This window comes from Eschrichtius robustus, chromosome 8 (genome assembly GCF_028021215.1).
Source record: "Eschrichtius robustus isolate mEscRob2 chromosome 8, mEscRob2.pri, whole genome shotgun sequence".
In the NCBI taxonomy this organism is placed as follows: Eukaryota; Metazoa; Chordata; class Mammalia; order Artiodactyla; family Eschrichtiidae; genus Eschrichtius; species Eschrichtius robustus.
This window is the reverse complement of record NC_090831.1, coordinates 14,700,416-14,719,829: the sequence shown is the minus strand read 5'-3', so window position 1 is coordinate 14,719,829 and position 19,414 is coordinate 14,700,416.

The window sequence follows — 19,414 nt, the reverse complement described above, 5'->3', positions numbered from 1 at the left end:
GATATGTAATGATGTACGATGCAGTGCTGTAGTGCTACAGGAATAGAAATGTAATGATATACCGTGCAGTGTTGTAGTGGTACAGGTGGAGACATGTAATGATGTACGGTGCAGTGTTATACTGGTACAGGTATAGACATGCAATGGTATACAGTGGAGTGCAATAGTGGTACAGTTATAGACACGTTGAAGCAGGTATAGACATATAATGATGTACGGCGCAGGGCTGCACTAGTAGAGGTATAGACATGCAGTGATATCCGGGGGAGTGCTACAGTGGTACATGTGTAGACATACTGATGCAGGTATAGACATGTAATTATGTACGGTACAGTGCTGTAGTGTTGCAGGAATAGACATGTTGATGCAAGTATAGACATGTAATGATGTACGGTGCAGTGCTCTAGTGGAATGGGTATAGACATATGGGTGCAGGTACAGATATGTAGTGATGTATACTGCAGTGCTGTGGTGGTACAGGTATAGACATGTTGATGCAGATATACACATGTATTGATGTACGGTCCAGTGCTGTAGTGATGCAGGTATAGACATGTAATGATGTACGGTGCCATGGTGTAGTGGTGCAGGTATAGATATGTAGTGATGTACGGTATAGGCATGTCATGATGTACAGTGCAGTGCTGTAGTGGTGCAGGTATAGATAGACATGTAATGATGTGCAGTCAAGTGCTGTAGTGGAACAGGTATAGACATGTAATGATGTATGGTGCAGTGCTGTAGTGATGCAGTTATAGTCGTGCAGTGATGTACTTTGCAGTGCTGTAGTGGTAGAGGTGTAGACATGTAATGATGTATGGTGCACTGCTGTACTGGTGCAGGTATAGACGTGTAACGATATACAGTGCAGTGCTGTAGTGGTACAGGTACACACGTAATGATGTACGGTGCCGTGCTGTAGTGGTACAGGTATAGGCATGTAATGATATACTGTGCAGTGCTTTAGTAATGCAGGTATAGACATGTAGTGATGTACGGTGCTGTGCTGTAGTGGTGCAGGTATAGGCGTAATGATGTACGGTGCAGTGCTGTAGTGGTACAGGTATCAACATGCTGATGCAGATGTAGAAATGTAATGATGTACAGTGCAGGTCGTTAGTGGTGCAGTTATAGACGTGTAATGATGTACAGTGCAGTGCTGAAATGGTGTAGGTATAGACGTCATGATGGACGCTGCAGTGCTGTAGTGGTGCAAGTATAGACATGAAATGATGTACGGTGCAGTGCTATAGTGATGCAGGTATAGACATGTAATGATGTATGGTGCAGTGCTGTAGTGGTGCAGGTATAGACATATAATGATGTACGGTGCAGTGCTGTCGTGTTACAGGTGTAGACATGTTGATGCAGGTATAGACCTGTAATGATGTATGGTGCAGTGCTGTAGTGGTACAGTTATAGAAATGTTGTTGCAGGTATGGACATGTAATTATGTGCGTTACAGTGCTGTAGTGATTCAGGTTTGGATATGTAATGTTGTACGGTGCAGTGCTGTAGTTGTAGAGGTACAGACATATAATGATGTACGGTACAGTGCTGTACTGGTACAGGTATAGACATACAGTGATATACGGTGGAGTGCTATTAGTGGTACAGTTATAGACATGTTGTTGCAGGTATAGACATGTAATGATGTGCGGTGCAGTGCTGTAGTGGTAAAAGTATAGATATGTTGATGCACGTATAGACATGTAATGAGGTATGGTGCAGTGCTGTAGTGGTGCAGGTATAGATATGTAGTGATGTCCGGTGCTACAGGAATAGAAATGTAATGATATACTGTGCAGTGCTGTAGTGTTACAGGTATAGACATGTAATAATGTACAGTGCAGTGCTCTTTTGGTGTGGGTATAAACGTAGTGATGTATGGTGCACTGCTGTGGTGATGCAGGTATAGACATGTAATGATGTACGGTGCAGTGCTGTAGTGGTACAGGTATAGGCATGTTGATGCAGGTATAGACATGTAATGATGTAAGGTGCAGTGCTGTAGTGGTACAGGAATAGACACGTAATGATGTACGGTGCAGTGCTGTAGTGGTGCAGGTATAGACATGTATTGAGGTACGGTGCAGTGCTGTAGTGGTACAGGAATAGACATGTAATGATGTACGGTGCAGTGCTGTAGTGATGCAGGTATAGACATGTATTGAGGTACGGTGCAGTGCTGTAGTGGTACAGGAATAGACATGTAATGATGTACGGTGCAGTGCTGTAGTGATGCAGGTATAGACATGTATTGATGTCCGGTGCAGTGCTGTAGTGCTACAGGAATAGACATGTAATGATGTACTGTGCAGTGCTGTAGTGTTACAGATATAGACATGTAATAATGTACAGTGCAGTGCTCTTTTGGTGTGGGTATAAACGTAGTGATGTATGGTGCACTGCTGTGGTGATGCAGGTATAGACATGTAATGATATATGGTGCAGTGCTGTAGTGATGCAGGTATAGACATGTAATGATGTACAGTGCAGTGCTGTAGTGGTACAGGTATAGGCATGTTGATGCAGGTATAGACATGTAATGATGTAAGGTGCAGTGCTGTAGTGGTACAGGAATAGACACGTAATGATGTACGGTGCAGTGCTGTAGTGGTGCAGGTATAGACATGTATTGAGGTACGGTGCAGTGCTGTAGTGGTACAGGAATAGACATGTAATGATGTACGGTGCAGTGCTGTAGTGATGCAGGTATAGACATGTATTGAGGTACGGTGCAGTGCTGTAGTGGTACAGGAATAGACATGTAATGATGTACGGTGCAGTGCTGTAGTGATGCAGGTATAGACATGTATTGATGTACGGTGCAGTGCTGTAGTGATGCAGGTATAGACATGTAATGATGTACGGTGCAGTGTTGTAGTGGTACAGGTAGAGACATGTAATGTTGTAAGGTGCAGTGCTGTACTGGTGTAGGTATAGGCATGTAATGATGTAAGGTGCAGCACTGTAGTGGTGCAGGTATAGACATGTTGATGCAGGCATAGACATGTAATGATGCACGATACAGTGCTGTAGTGGTGCAGGTATAGACATGTAGTGATGTACGGTGCAGTGCTGTAGTGGTACAGGTATAGACATGTAATGATGTACGGTGCAGTGCTGTAGTGGTACAGGTGTAGACATGTAATGATGTATGGTGCAGTGCTGTAGTGATGCAGGTATAGACCTGTAGTGATGTACGGTGCAGTGCTGTAGTGGTGCACTGCAGGGTAGCAGTGATTGCAGACTCGCGCCGCACCTGTCAGCAGTCCCACCGCTGGCCAGTGCAGCACCGCCTCTGCATCCCCAGAACTGACTGTGCTTATCTCCCCGCCCTCCAGCCCGTCTCACCTGCGTGGGACGGCTGCCCAGTGCCGTTAGCAGCTTCTCAGCTGTAGCTATTGCCCTGGCTTCCTCTTTGCCTCTCCAGTCTCCCCCGTTCTTCCTTTTGTTTTCCTCTTTAGAGCATCTTTGTCACTACTTCCCCATGTTAAATTTCCTCTGTGAAATCCTTTATGGGGGTTTCTCTTGACCTGATTGGTTTGTGTCTGAGAGACACTCTGATTAATTATAGTTTCTTGAGGTCAGGGACTGTCTTATTCATCTTTTCTTTTAACCCGGCTGCCTAATACACTACATAGAACACAATAGTCTTGCAAGTGTGAGGGTGTAGATTGTGGAAAATTCTTGGGGAGTTTGTTTTTTGTTTTTGATTTTTTCTTTGTAAATGCATTTATGCAGGTTATTTAAATGTATTAAATATGTATTCACTTTCACACCTTGTCCTCAGCCAGACTCCTCCCCACTCTTAATCTGTGTGGTTTGGGTGGGACCGACTCCCCTATCCAGTGGCTCCAAGTGGGTGCCTGTGAACCAATTTGGGCCAGTCACACTCAATATAAAGAATTTTCTGGAACTGTTGGAATAGAGGCTCCCTTTCCTCTGAGGTGTGCCTCAGACAGACTCTACCTGCATTTCTGGGAAAAAAACCTTAGCTCAGTTCTCCTGAGGCTGATTTGTCTTTTCCATTCAGAAACTTCACCATTTGTTACCTGAAAAATAAAAAAGTTTCCATTATTTTTGTGGCCACAGAGGAAAATTATCTTCATAAAATCCGAGCTGTGGCTACTGCCAGTGACCAGCTGCTGAGGTTATTAAAGTCATTTTTCTATATTAAATGAATATAAGACAGTGTAGGCACTTTGGGAGGAAAACAACAATCCGATATGTTGCCAGGATCTTGAAGGAGTATCCTGTGTATTAAGGGGGCAGCTTTGAAAACAGGGCCATCTACAAGTTACGTGGCAGGAAATCAGAGAGATTTCATCCAGGACTGAGGGGTAGAGAAGAAAGCAAGCCAAAACCAAGCAGCTTGGTTCCTTTGTGGGTGTTCCGTACTGTGCATCAGACAAAATGGTGCCTCTTGGAAACTGCCAATTTCATGGATACTTTTTAGACGACCATGAGGTTGAATCGTTGTCCTACTGTCTGTCCGGCTCTGCTTCTCGATCTGGTTAGCAAGATGAGAGGACTAGAGAGGGACAGCCCTGATCAAATTTGTATCAGCTTCCTTTGGGAGCGTTTAAATAATAAAAAAAAATAAAAAAATAATATATTGAGATCCTACTGTGTTTAAAATCTTTTGTTAGGAACCAAAGCACAGAATATCCTTCATCTTTCATTCTTCATTTTCTTCCTACTACAGGATATGGCATGTTGATGGAGACTAAAGGGCAAAAAAAAGTACTGTGTGAAAATAGGGAGCTTGCTTACAGCTTCTGACTCTGACACTGTCTGACTTGGGCAAGTCATTCGTACCCCTTTGGTTCTCAGCCACCTCTTTGTAAAATTAGGGTGAAAGCACTTCTGTCATGGGATTTTGATAATGATTACATGAGATACTATATGTGCCTGGAAGACAGAAATGAATGTGGAGGACCATCCTAATTATGCATTGAGGGGCCAGCCTTGAAGAAAGGATCCTCTGACGTCTGACAGAACACACCCAGCTATCTTTGGTACCATTGTCTTCTTCAGGGCACTTCTCCTTTCACAGTGGACAGTCACACGTGTATCACATAGTTTTTGCTTCCAGAGTTCCCATCCCACCGGAGCAGCTGGATACTTTAAAAACGGTGCCAAAGGAATGTACAAGATGCTACGTGAGCACAGAAAGAGGAGAAGCAAGTTCTGACTTATTCTGGACCTAGAAAAGCCAGAGGTTCTGGAAAACGGCAATTTTAAGGAAAGTGAACCCTTTAATATAACTGCTGTATCATCAAAGTATCACTGCTCACAAGATGCTGTTCTCTTCATTATACTCTATAGAAGTACTGGACTTCCCAGTTGTAAGGCCACTATTATTTTCCTCTGTTTCTCTTCCTTCTCCGTCTTTCTCTCCTTTCCTCCACCTCCTCTACCTCCTGCTCCTCCTTTAACCTCCCTACAGCACAGAGAGGTTTGTGCCTGGTTCTTTGGACTCTCTCAAAACCACAGTGGGGATGGCGCTACACTTGGCCACTTGAACAGGGAGAGACTGAACGAGATCATCCCAGGATCAGGTTCTGTAGGGGCCACCATGTCTACCTTCAGTTGCTAGATCTGGGCTGAGCAGACTGCAGCTGCTGCAGAGTTAACTCTGCTGTTACCCCACTAGTCAGTGGATTTGAGTGTTTCTTATATAAAACCCAGGCACTCAGCTAGGCACTGGGGATAGACACAGACTTAATGACAGTCCTTGCTATCTAGGAATTAATAGTCTAATGGGAATCAAATGAAAAAATAATTTCAAGAGTTCAAAAGTCTCTGGAGAAGTGCAGGTTGCTATGGAGGCACTTAACAGGGAAGCCAGTCTTACCTGGAAAGGCAGAGAAGGCAACTCTAGGGAAATGATGTTGAGGCTGAAGGACGTGTAGGAAATAGCTAGGAGGCATCTGGGGAGTATCCCCCCTTTCCTACTTGCCATCACTTCCTCCCCCAGTATTACTCATGGAGGAGAGTGGCCCCCACTCTGGCTGACACTATTGACAACTGAGAAGCAATATGTGAAAATGTAGCTACAAGCACTGGCTCAAATACTGGTGGCTTGCCCATGCTCATGGGAAAAGTCCTCCAGGGACCCGTGGGTTCACTTAGGCTCCCCAGTCTGTTTCTCTGGATTGCGCCAGGGAAGTGGATTGTGGGTGCCACCACCTCCAGGAAGTCCTCCTTGTCTCCTCAGGCTGCATGACGGTTTCATTTTCTGATAGAGCACTGGCCTCACCAGAGTCCCAGCAGCCCAGGCACACTTGTCCCACTTGCAACCCAGAGTCTTGACTAAGGCAGTCATGTTACTGAATGTTCATATAGGTGAGAGTTCATATTTTGAACTTAAATCTTTACATAACCATTGATTCAGTGGAAGCCAAAAAGAATCTTTAAAAAGCTACCTACGGTAAAATGAACTTCCAATTAGAGTAACATCATCTACAAATATTTTACTAAGCTCTTGAGTACCTCTTCTTGCTTTTTGGAATTAGAAATTTATGTTCTTGAGTTCTTTCACATCGTTTAAATAGACAATTCCTGCTATGCTCTATTTTGGTGGGGAAGCCAGGCACCAAAGAATCAGAGAGAAAGCATGATAAGTAATATCTGGAGAAATGATAAAGACATATGGCATTTTGGAAAGAGATCCAGCAATGGGAGTGGGCTCAGGCGGCAGGCCCGGTGTTTATCAGAAGTGCAGGCGGTGTTCCCTGGGCTGGGGCAGGGCAGCGTGCTCCCAGTGCTGACATGGAGTCCATTTACAGAATTATGCTGCTGTATTCACTTGCTAGGGCTGTCATAACGGAATACCACAGACTGAATGGCTTAAACCACTGAAATATATTTCCTCACAATTCTGGAGGCTGGAATTCTAAGATCAAGGTGTCAGCAGGTTTGGTTCTTCTGAGGCCTCTCCCCTTGGCTTGCAGACGGCCACCTTCTCACTGTGTCCTCACATAGTCTTTCCTCTGTACACATCTGTGTCCCAATTTCCTCTTCTTATTTTACCTTAATTACCTCTTTAAGGGCCCTCTCTCCAGTACAGTCATATTCTGGGGTACTGGGGATTAGGACTTCAATGTGTAAGCTTTAGGGGGAAACAATTTGGTCCATAATACATATGGAAACATACTTACTTTCTTTTTAGAAAAATAAAAGAAATATTGGCTACTCTGTAAGAACGAGCATTATTATAAGCCGAAGAATATACATTAAACTGGCAAAAAGTAAAAGGAAGCTGCAGAATGGTCAGAAGGGAGAGACACGTGGATCTTGAGGGGGAGGATGGGAGTAAGTACCCTATAGTGACACTGAATTAATAAGCCAGCCAAAGACGTGGGTATTTAGACACACGACAGATGGGCACGGCATCTGAGTATAAAAATAATGAGCGTGACAGAAACTGATTAAACTTGCTGTTTCTAGAGGGATTTAGATATGCTTAGAGTGGAAAGGGGCTTTATAGACCAACTCCTCTAACAGGCAGGCTGGAGGTCAGTCTGCAGCAGCCCTGGCTGGAACCAGCCCCTCTCTACCAGGGCGGGACCCCACAGGGAAGGTCACAGGCATGTATTCTTACATTGCAGGCGTTGGAACGTTCTCTTCGGTTGAGTTTACACTGCTCTGGCTGTAACTTTCATGGATTAGCCTTGGCAGTTGGACTTCTGAAGCAACACAAATGTGTCTTCTCTTACCCTTTGCACGTGACATCCTTGCAAATCTTGCAAGTCAGCACACCCCTCAATTTTCATGTCTTTGGGATATGAAAGACATGAAAAGCCATGTACTATCCAATTCCTTCACTTGTTCCTAAAATGGTGTGATTTCAAATTCTGTCACTCTTCCAGCTACTCCCCCTACTTTGTCAAGATCTCTGTTAAAAAAAATGTCCTAAACAGAATGCTCTTACATGGAGAACAGAGAATGCTGCTTTCTGTGAATAGGACAAATAGCCTGTGAAAATGTCACATAAGATTTTTTTTTTTAGCAGTCGCCAATGGTCCATATCTGTGGGCAAGCAGGCTAACAGTTACTGAGCACTTGCTGCATTAGTTAGCTACTGCTGCATAACAAATTATCCCCAAGTTTAGCAACTTAAAACAACAGACACTTATTATCTCACACAGTTTCTGAGGATCAGGAATCCAGGAGTGGCTCAAGTGGCTGGTTCCAGCTCAGGGTCTTTCACGAGTTTGCAGTCACATTGTTGGCTGGGGCGGCAGACTCTGAAGATCTCACTGGCGCTGGAGAATCACTTCCAGGTTCCCTCACGTGCTCCTGGCAGGGGGGCTTTGGTCCTTACGAAGTGTGCCTCTCCGTTCACAACCTGGCTTCCCCAGGGCAAGTGATGTCAAACCGGTATCTTTTATGACCTAAGCTTGGAAGTGAGGTAACGTCAACTCTGCCATGCTCTGCTGGACACAGACCAACCCTGGCAGAGGTGGGGATCATGGGGGCTGTCCTGGAGGCTGACATTTCTGAAGCATTTGCTCCATACTAGTTATTCTTGCTGTGCTTGTACTAGCTGATGCTTTCCATGCATCACCTCACTTAATGCTCTCAACATCCTCCAAAGCTGATGCTGTTATCATCACCCCCATTTTACATTTCTGGCACCTGAGGCTTAGAAATGTTAAGTAATTTACTCAGATTGTTTCTGAGCAGCAGACCCTGGATTAAAACCTATGTCTAACCTCAGAGCAAAACGCTCCTGTTTTTAACTTGAGGTCTCTTTTATTTGGATGACTAACCAGGTCTCTCCTGATCCATCCGGGGACAAATAACTTTTCTGTGCATAACTGAAGAATTTTGCATTTCACCTCTATTAAAATTGGCATACTTCTTTGTTTTTGTTTTAAATTTTTGCAGTCTACATCATTGTGGCATACTTCTTAAATATTACAAGGCAACTTTCATTCTTGCTTCTGTCATTTGTGAATTCCTTTCACCATACTTGCACCATCTACAAATCCTCCTCTTTGCACACAGAACATGATGGAAAACAATCTTGAAGAATGCACAGATGTGTCTATAAAAGAGGATACATGTCAGGATTAGAACAAAAGCCTGGTGACAAAATGTACATAGTTTTTGAAGTAAAACTAACAAAGAGATTGAAGGTTAAATGTGTACTCCATAGCCAAATTTTTTAAAAAAAATTTTATTGGAGTATAGCTGATTTACAATGTTGTGTTAGTTTCAGGTGTACAGCAAAGTGATTCACTTATACATATATTCATTCTTTATCAAATTCTTTTCCCACGTAAGTTAATACACAGAGTTCTCTGTGCTATAAAGTAGGTCCTTGTTGGTTATCTGTTTTATATATACTAGTGTGTATCTGTTAATCCCAAACTCCTAATTTATCACTCCCCCCAACGTTTCCCCTTTGGTAACCATACATTTGTTTTAGAAATATGTGAGTCTGTTTCTGTTTTGTAAATAAGTTCATTTGTATCATTTTTTTAAAAATTAGATTCCACATATGAGTCATATATTTGTCTTCATCTGACTGACTTCACTTAGTTTGATAATCTCTAGGTCCATCCATGTTGCTACAAATGGCATTATTTCGTTCATTTTTATGGCTGAGTAATATTCCATTTGTGTGTGTGTAAGTAATATATATCACATCTTCTTTATCCATTCATCTGTCGATGGACATTTAGGTTATCCATCTCCTGGCTATTGTAAATAGTGCTGCAATGAACACTGGAGGTGCCTGTATCTTTTCAAATTATGGCTTTCTCTGGATATATGCCCAGGAGTGGGATTGCTGAATCATATGGTAGCTCTGTTTTTAGTTTTATAAGGAGCCTCCATACTGTTTTCCATAGTGGCTGTACCAATTTACATTCCCACCAACAGTGTAGGAGGGTTCCTTTTTCTCCATAGCCAAATTTGTCCATGTGGCTGTGAATATGGAACTCAGCATAGCTGAGGTCACCTAGTCTGTCCTGTGATATTTATATAAATTGTCTCAAGGCCTTTATCCATTTCCTTTGGGAAGACCAGTCTTCTGCAACATTTCTGCACATTCCAGGGTTTTTATATTCTTGTTGTCACTCGAAGGTCTGAACTCCTATTCCCAGTCAAGTCCGGCTCTTGCCTCTGGCCACTGTTCATTTCTGCTCTTCATGGTCCTGGATGCAGAACACAGGTTCTCTGTGTTCCCTAAAAGCTATTCACAGATGACATTGTTGATGTACCAGACTTTACTGAACATTTCAGGGAGATGGAAGGATTCAGCATCGATGGCTCCTAAAATTGAATATTAAACTTTCCTTTGCCTAAAAGTCCTTTGATCATCCAGGCTGCTTGGTTACCTTTGTTCCCTAAAACCCTCCCCTCTCAACTGCCCTCACTTCAGAAAGCAGAGCAATTCAGTTGTTCATTCCTGACAGAGCTCTAGGCTAATTTCATTATCTAACAAGTCAGTAAGTCACCCTGCTTTGCAGCGAGGAATCAGAAGAGGTTTTGAAGTTTTAGTGTTTCCTCTCTCCCTCTTGAGCCTCCATCTCTATCGTCCCCCAAGTCTTTATACGTGGAAGTGAGCAGGATATTTATTTTTTTAAGTGGTACGACTTATACAATTTCCCTTAGAAGGCAGAATCTTGTGTCAGTTTTGGCTTTCAGTGACATTATTTTCATCCTCTGTTACATGTGGGATTGAACCAGTAGTGCTGTGAGTTATAGAGAAAGTGGCATAATTCTTAGGTCACCAGGCACAGTCCTGTTGGCCGGGAATAGCTTCTAATATTGTCCCTCGCGTTCTCAAAATGCCCTGGCTGGGAATCACAGATTATCTGACTATAGTCTCTAGTCCAAGAGAAGTTGACAGAATTTTGAAAATATATCATTGATGGGCCAACACTGAAGCAAAAGGGAAGATTGAGGCTATTTGGAATAATTGGGACAAAAAGCTGGATTCATTTTAGAAAAAAATATTTTAGTTTTAATTCATTTGAATTCAGTGACCTGTGGTGACCTGACCTATTCAGGCATTTGTAGTGTCTGGGGTTAAGGATCGTACCAGTGTGTCTTTTTTTAAAATTTTACTGAAGTATAGTTGATTTACAATATTGTGTTAATTTCTGCTCTATAGCAAAGTGATTCACTTATACATATGTGTTCTTTTTTATACTCCTTTCCATTATGGTTTATCACAGCATATTGAATATAGTTCCCTGTTCTGTATATATTAGGACCTTGTTGTTTATCCATTCCCTATATAATAGTTTGCATCTGCTAATCCCAAACTCCCAATCCTTCCCTCCCCCCACCCCTTGGCAATCACAAGTCTGTTCTCTATGTCTGTGGGTCTGTTTCTGTTTCGTAGATAAGTTCCTTTGTGTTGTATTTTAGATTCCACATGTAAGTGATATCATATAGTATTTGTCTTTCACTGTCCAACTTACTTCGTTTAGTATGACAATCTCTAGGTCCATCCATGTTGCTGCAGATGGCATTATTTCATTCTTTTTTATGGCTGAGTAATATTCCATTGTATATATGTACCGCATCTTCTTTATCCATCCGTCTGTCGATGGACATTTAGATTGCTTCCATGTGTTGGCTATTGTAAATAGTGCTGCAGTGGACATTGCAGGGCATGTATCTTTTCAAATTATGGCTTTCTCCAGATATATGCCCAGGAGTGGGATTGCTGGATCATACGGTAATTCCATTTTTAGTTTTTTTAAGGAACCTCCATACTGTTTTCCATACTGGCTGCACCAGTTTACATTCCCACCAACAGTGCATGAGGGTTCCCTTTTCTCCATATCCTCTCCAGCATTTGTTATTTGTAGACATTTTAATGATGGCTACTCTGACTGATGTGAAGTGGTACCTTATTGTAGTTTTGATTTGCATTTCTCTAATAATTAGTGATGTTGAACATCTTTTCGTGTGTGTATTGGCCATCCATAGGTCTTCTTTGGAGAAATGTCTATTTAGGTCTTCTGCCCATTTGTCGATAAGGTTGTTTGTTTTTTTGTTATTGAGTTGTATGAGCTGTTTGGATATCCAGTGTGTCTGGTTTTTGACACATTGAATAGAAAGGTTCATTTTTAGAAAGCCACAGCATGAAAGGGGAACTATAGAAAGTGGATGCACCCATGGAACCATTAAGTTTCAAGAAAGATGAATCACAGGAGCTACCCAAGTTAGCAAGGCTCTCTCCACTCTCTCCCTCCTGTAATATTCCCAATACTCCTTCCTGAGGAAAGAACCCCACACCCAGAGGAAGAATGAGGTCTTGCTCAGCCTCTCAAGGGACATTTAATGAGTGTCCCTTCTGGAGCATACCTTTGGAGATTTTAAGAGATTTATTTCCTTTGAGGGGCAATTCATTTGAGGGGATAAGACATGTATATAGGATAATGTGTCACATAAATAGCTTTGTTATGTTTGGGCCACAGTAATGGGAGGTCGGTATGAAAATTGCTTTAGGTTGGGAGGGGGCAAGGTACATTGGGGAAGAAGACATGGAAATGATAAAACATTAAGCTGGACTTTGAAGGCTGGATGGGCTACAAATTGATGAGGAGTTGGAAGAGGGGAAGTTGAAGACCTGGGAAAATTGTATCAGAGATTTCAAACATAGTGAATAGCAGAATATCTGGGAACTTGATTGGATCAGTCCGGAAGGAACATTAATATAGAAGCTGGGTGTAGAATAAATCAGAGAAATGTGGATACTGGAGGCAGGAAAACTGGGGAGAAATTGCTTATAACCCATGCAGATGACAGATAATAAGAATCTGGGATCAAGACAGTGGCAGTGGGACTTCCCTGGTGGCACAGTGGTTAAGAATCCGCCTGCCAATGCAGGGGACATGGGTTCAAGCCCTGGTCCAGGAAGATCCCACATGCCGTGGAGCAACTAAGCCTATGTGCCACAACTACTGAGCCTGCGTGCCACAACTACTGAAGCCCGCGTGCCTAGAGCCCGTGCTCTGCAACAAGAGAAGCCACTGCAATGAGAAGCCCGTGCACTGCAACGAAGAGTAGCCCCCCCTCGCCACAACTAGAGAAAGCCTGCACGCAGCAACGAAGACCCAATGCAGCCAAAAATAAATAAATAAATTTTTTTAAAAAAGTGGCAGTGAGAATGCAAAAGATAGTGTGATGGTGAGAAAAGATGGCAGAATGGATGGGGACACAGAGGAGGAAGGATAGTCAATGATGAGGTTTCAGGTGGGATGAACTTGAGAAGTAAGAAAGGAGACAAACGAGCCTTTTTTTTTTTGATGGTGGTGGGAAGGCTCAAAAGGGAGCAATGCAAGGAGGTGAAATGACAGCAGGTCTAAGATGAGAACATCCACCAGGAGAGGTTCACATTTGCAAGTCATGTCATGCATGTCACAGAACGCTATATAGATAAAGTGTATATCTCTCTATCTATGTATCTTGAACAGGGGAGGAAGACTGGCCTTACTTTCACTCATCCAACACACATTTCTAAGTGCCTCTTTTGTGTCACTTTACCATGGGAAAGATGGACATGATATGTTCCTAGAGTTCATAGTGTATAATGTAGGACTGACGCATAAGGGGAATTGGCAGGATGATATTCTGGTGTAGTAACCAAGGTCAGTTGTTTTCCCCCTTGAGCTTTTTGCTATTGTTCCCTTACTCATAGAAAGACAGGGTCGATACAGCAGAGAAGAAAAAGTTCCAAAATAGATTTTTAAAAATTTACAGTCAGTAGTTTGCAGCAGCCTCAGCCTTTTGCGTACCAAAACCCAAAGTTTACAGCAAAAACGAGACTTGATAATGTGAGAGCCAGTTTCACTGCCCCAATAAGGAAGTATTGTGAGGGATTGAGGTAAAGCAGGAGGAGGAGACAGGCTCAGGGAGATGAGAGCTGAGAAGGAAGGGGCGCCTTGCTCTGCGCTCTGAGACTGAGTTTTCAGGTGGGGATGTGGCAGAGATAGACCCTGCAGAGAGGTCTGGAGCTCTGAGAACAGAAGAACCTCACTTTCTATTTCCTTTGAGAGGTAGTGAGTCTTGCAAACCAAATACCCACCTTCTCCAACCCTTCTCCCTGCCCCCTACACACCTTCTTGGGCGTGGTGAGGAAGCAACAGAGAAACACCACCTTGGTGGGCAAGTCTGAATTTCCCAGAGCCCCAAGGCAGACAGAGGTGTTGGGGTGCTGGGAGAGACTTGGTGGTCAGGAGCAGTGGGGTCCGGACAAGGACGGAGGACCAGAGACTAGCTGGGACTGCAGATATCTAGGAGATGCTGGCAGCAGATGCAGGTGATGGAAGGCTGTGGGAATGATGGCATTTGAACCAATGCCAGGGTGGACAGAGGTCAACTGATGCCCAGATGCCTCCTCATTGCTCCTGGACACAATGAGACCATCCCTACCACCAAGCCCCAAACTCAGAGGCAACCCAGGAGAGAAGGGTTCCCTGAACAAATGCAGAAAAGCCTCATGGATCTGAGTTTACAATGAACTACTATGAAATGTTTGCCACTAAATAGAATACAGACTTGAGAAGACTTACACATTTTTTTTGCAGACCTGAGTTTGTGGATTGAGATGATGCAAGTGTAGTGTGATGAAAGCAGATGGAGCGCTAGGTGCTACATGAGCACGAGTGAGAGGTTTCCTACCCACAGTCTGAGGCGGTCAGCGTGAGTGAGGAGTTGCATTGAGCAGCGCATCGTAGGATGAAGGACAGAGGCAGTAGGTAAACGGCACCGTAAGTCAGTTTCATAATGGCCAGAGAGGTTGCAAAGTGAAATGCCATGGGTTGCATAGGTCAAACCAAAAACCAAAAGCCCTTTCACCTACAAGGCATGGGGATTCCTGAGGGTTTAGAGAAATGACATGACCACATTTTCATTTCAGAACCACTGTTCTGGGTGAATGTAAAGAAAGGCCTGGGGATCGGCTCACTCTGGGTTTCCTGCTTCTGGAGGCTGTTTCATTCTCGCTCCTGGCTTATCTTTACTACTAACATCACATTGATTCTCATCACCCCCAAATCTGCATTGCAGGAGAAAAGAGGAAGGCATTTCCTTCTAGGTTTTATAAAGTGACAGACAGCTCCGTGTCCAGCAATAAGTGTTTGGGAAGTGCAAGTTACCGTTTCGTATCAAAATTGGTGCAGGTTTAATAGCCCAAGTCTTGAAAGAGAAACTAGGATAAACCGGTGTGATATTTAACACATAGAAATATGTGCGTACATAATGTTTCTTATTTAGTGTTACTGAGAATGAACTTGAAAAGAAACTGAGAAATGTGTTTACTTTTATTTATACAAAGTTTACTTGAAAATAACGATTCACACTGCTCTGTGCAGCCCGTCCCCTGACGGAGGTAGCGGGGGGCTGGTAGCCCAGTTCAGGGGCGCTGGGTGAGGCGTTCCTGGGAGCTCTACCTCCTGGCTGGTTTCTTCAGCCTTCTCAGTGATTCTGTAAGCTATTTGATACTTTGATAAATCTCTTTCTGCTGCTAGAGTGGGATTTTGTTTTCTCTACACTGACGCAAAACAGGTCAAATAAGTACTTTTTAAAAAAAGGATCAAATTTGCACTGGTTAAGATCATGGGGCTCTGAAGTCTGACTGCTTGGGTTTGAATTCCAACTGTGCCCCCTGCCTGCTCCTTGACTTTATTTTTTCTTATTTATTTATTATTTTAAAAATAGATTTATTTATTTTTATTTACTTATTTTTGGCTGCGTTGGGTCTTCGTTGCTGCGCGCGGGCGTTTCTCTGGTTGCCGCGAGCAGGGGCTACTCTTCATTGTGGTGCGCGGGCTTCTCATTGCGGTGGCTTCTCTTGTTGCGCAGCACGGGCTCTAGGCACGCGGGCTTCAGTAGTTGTGGCTCGCAGGCTCTAGAGCGCAGGCTCAGTAGTTGTGGCTCGCGGGCTTAGTTGCTCCACGGCATGTGGAATCTTCCCAGATCAGGGATCGAACCTATGTCCCACGCATTGGCAGGCGGATTCTTAACCACTGTGCCACCAGGGAAGTGTTTGTTTTTTTATATTGTTTTTTATATTGTAGCATATTTGATTTACAATGTTGTGTTAGTTTCAGGTGTACAGCAAAGTGATTTACTTATACATGTATCTATTCTTTTTCAGATTCTTTTCCCATATAGGTTATTACAGAATATTGAGTAGAGTTCCCTGTGCTGTACAGTAGGTCCTTGTTGACTATCTATTTTATATATGTATAGTAGTGTGTCTGTGTTAATCCCAAACTCCTAATTTATTCCTCCCCCCACCCCACCTTTCATAACCATAAGTTTGTTTTCTAAGTCTGTGTGTCTGTTTCTGTTCTGTAAATAAGTTCATTTGTATCATTTTTTTTAGATTCCACATATAAGTGATATATGATATTTGTCTTTCTCTGACTTATTTCACTTAGTATGATAATCTCTAGGTCCATCCACGTTGCTGAAAATGGCATTACTTCATTCTTTTTTATGGCTGAATAATATTCCACTGTATATATGTACCACATCTTCTTTATCCATTCATCTGTCTATGGACATTTAGGTTGCTTCCATGTCTTGGCTATTGTAAAATTACTGCCACAATGAACACTGGGGTGCATGTATCTTTTCAGATTATGGTTTTCTCTGGATATATGGCCAGGAGTGGGATTGCTGGATCTTATGGTAGCTCTATTTTTAGGTTTTTTTAAAGTAAATGTTTAATGTTTTAATGAATGGGTGTGTGAATCTTTTATTTATTTATTTATTTATTTTTTGGCCACAGTGTGTGGCATGTGGGATGTGGGATCTTAGTTCCAGGGATTGAACCTGTGCCCTCTGCATTGGGAGCACAGTGTCTTAACCACTGGACTGCCAGGGAAGTCCCCTATTTTTAGTTTTTTAAGGAACCTCCATACTGTTCTCCATAGCGGCTGCACCAACTTACATTCCCACCAACAGTATAGGAGGGTTCCCTTTTCTCCACACCCTCTCCAGCATTTATTGTTTCTAGATTTTTTGATGATGGCCGTTCTTACCAGTGTGAGGTGATACCTCACTGTACTTTTGATTTGCGTTTCTATAATAATTCGTGTTGTTCAGCATCTTTTCATGTGCTTTTTGGCCATCTGTATGTCTTCTTTGGAGAAATGTCTATTTGGATCTTCTGCCCTTTTTTGGATTGGGTTTTTTGTTTTTTGTTTTAATATAGAGCTGCAAGAGCTGCTTGTATATTTTGGAGATTAATGCTTTGTCAGTTGCTTCATTTGCAAATATTTTCTCCCGTTCTGTGGGTTGTCTTTTCATTTTGTTTATGGTTTCCTTTGCTGTACAAAAGCTTTTATTTTATTTTATTTTAATTAATTAATTTATTTATTTTGGCTGTGTCAGGTCTTAGCTGTGGCATGCGGAATCTTTGTTGAGGCATGCAGGACCCTTCATTCTGGCGCGTGGGGCTCTTCATTGTGGCGCACGGGCTTCTCTCTAGTTGTGGTGTGTGCGTTTTTCTCTAGTTGTGGCCTGTGGGCTCCAGGGTGCGTGGGCTCTGCAGTTGTGGCACGTGGTATCTCTAGTTGAGGCACGGGAGCTCAGTAGTTGTGGCATGTGGGCCTAGCTGCCCCGCAGCATGTGGGATCCCGGTTCCCTGACCAGGGATTGAACCTGCGTCCCCTGCACTGGAAGGTGGACTCCCCCCCACTGGACCACCAGGGAGGTCCCTGTGCAAAAACTTTAAAGTTTAATTAGGTCTCATTTGTTTTTGTTCTTATTTTAATTAATTTAGGATGTGGATGCCAAAAGATATTGCTGTGATATATGTCAAAGAGTGTTTGCCTATATTTTTCTCTAAGAGTTTTCTAGTATCCGGTCTTACATTTAGGTCCTTAATCCACTTTGAGTTTAGAGAATGCTGTAATTTCATTCTTTTGCGTGTGGCTGTCCAGTTTTCCCAGCACCACTTATTGAAGAGACTGTTTTCTCTCCATTATATATTTTTGCCTCCTTTGTTGTAGATTAATTGACCATAGGGGCATGGGTTTATTTCTGGGCTTTCTATCCTATTCCATTGATCTATAAGTCTGTCTTCAGGCCAGTAGCATGCTGTTTTGATTACTGTTGCCTTATAGTATAGTCTGAAGTCAGGGAGTCTGATTCCTCCGGCTCTGTTTTTCTTTCTCAAGATTGCTTTGGCTATTTGGGGTCTTTTGTATTTCCATACAAATTTTAAGACTTTTTGTTCTAGATCTGCAAAAAATGCCATTGGTAATTTGATAGGGATTGCATTGACTCTGTAGATTACCTTGGGGAGTATAGTCATTTTGACAAACATCCAAGAACATGGTATATCTTTCCATCTGTTTGTGTCATCTTCAGTTTCTTTTTTCATTGTCTTATAGTTTTCAGAGTACAGGTCTTTTACCTCCTTAGGTAGGTTTATTCCTAGGTATTTTGTTCTTTTTGATGTGATGGTAAATGGGATTGTTTCCTTAATTTCTCTTTCTGATCTTTCCTTGTCAGTATATAGCAATGCAAGAGATTTCTGTGCATTAATTTTGTATGTTGCAACTTTACCGAATTAATTGATGAGCTCTAGTAGTTTTCTGGTAGCATCTTTAGGATTTTCTATGTATCGTATCATGTCTTCTGCAAACAGTGACAGTTTTACTTCTTCTTTTCCAATTTGGATTTCTTTTATTTCTTTTTCTTCTGATTGCCATGGGTAGGACTTCCAAAACTATGTTGAATAAAAGTGGCGACAGTGGACATTTTCATCTTGTTCCTGATCTTAGAGGAAATGCTTTCACCTTTTCACCATTGAGTATATTGGTGGCTATGGGTTTGTCATAACATATATGACCTTTACTATGTTGAGGTAGGTTCCCTCTGTGCCCACTTTCTGGAGAGTTTTTATCATAAATAATAGGTGTTGGATTTTGTCAAAAGGTTTTTCTGCATTTGTTGAGATGATCATATGGTTTTATTCTTTAATTTGTTAATGTGGCATATTACACTGATTGATTTGAGGATATTGAAAATTGCTTGTATCCCTAGGATAAATCCCACTTGATCATGGTATATGATCCTTTTAATGTATTGTTGGATTTGGTTTACTAGTATATTGTTGAGGATTTTTGTGTCTATATTCATCAGTGACATTGGCCTGTAATTTTCTTTTTTGTGGTATCTTTGGTTTTGGTATCAGGGTGATGGTGGCCTTGTAGAATGAGTTTTGGAGTGTTCCTTCCTCTGCAATTTTTTGAAATAGTTTCAGAAGGATAGGTGTTAACTCTTCTTGAAATGTTTGATAGAATTTGTCTGTGAAGCCATCTGGTCCTGGGCTTTTGTTTGTTGGAAGATTTTTAATCACAGTTTCAATTTCAGTGCTTGTGATTGGTCTGTTCATATTTTTTATTTCTTAAGTCTT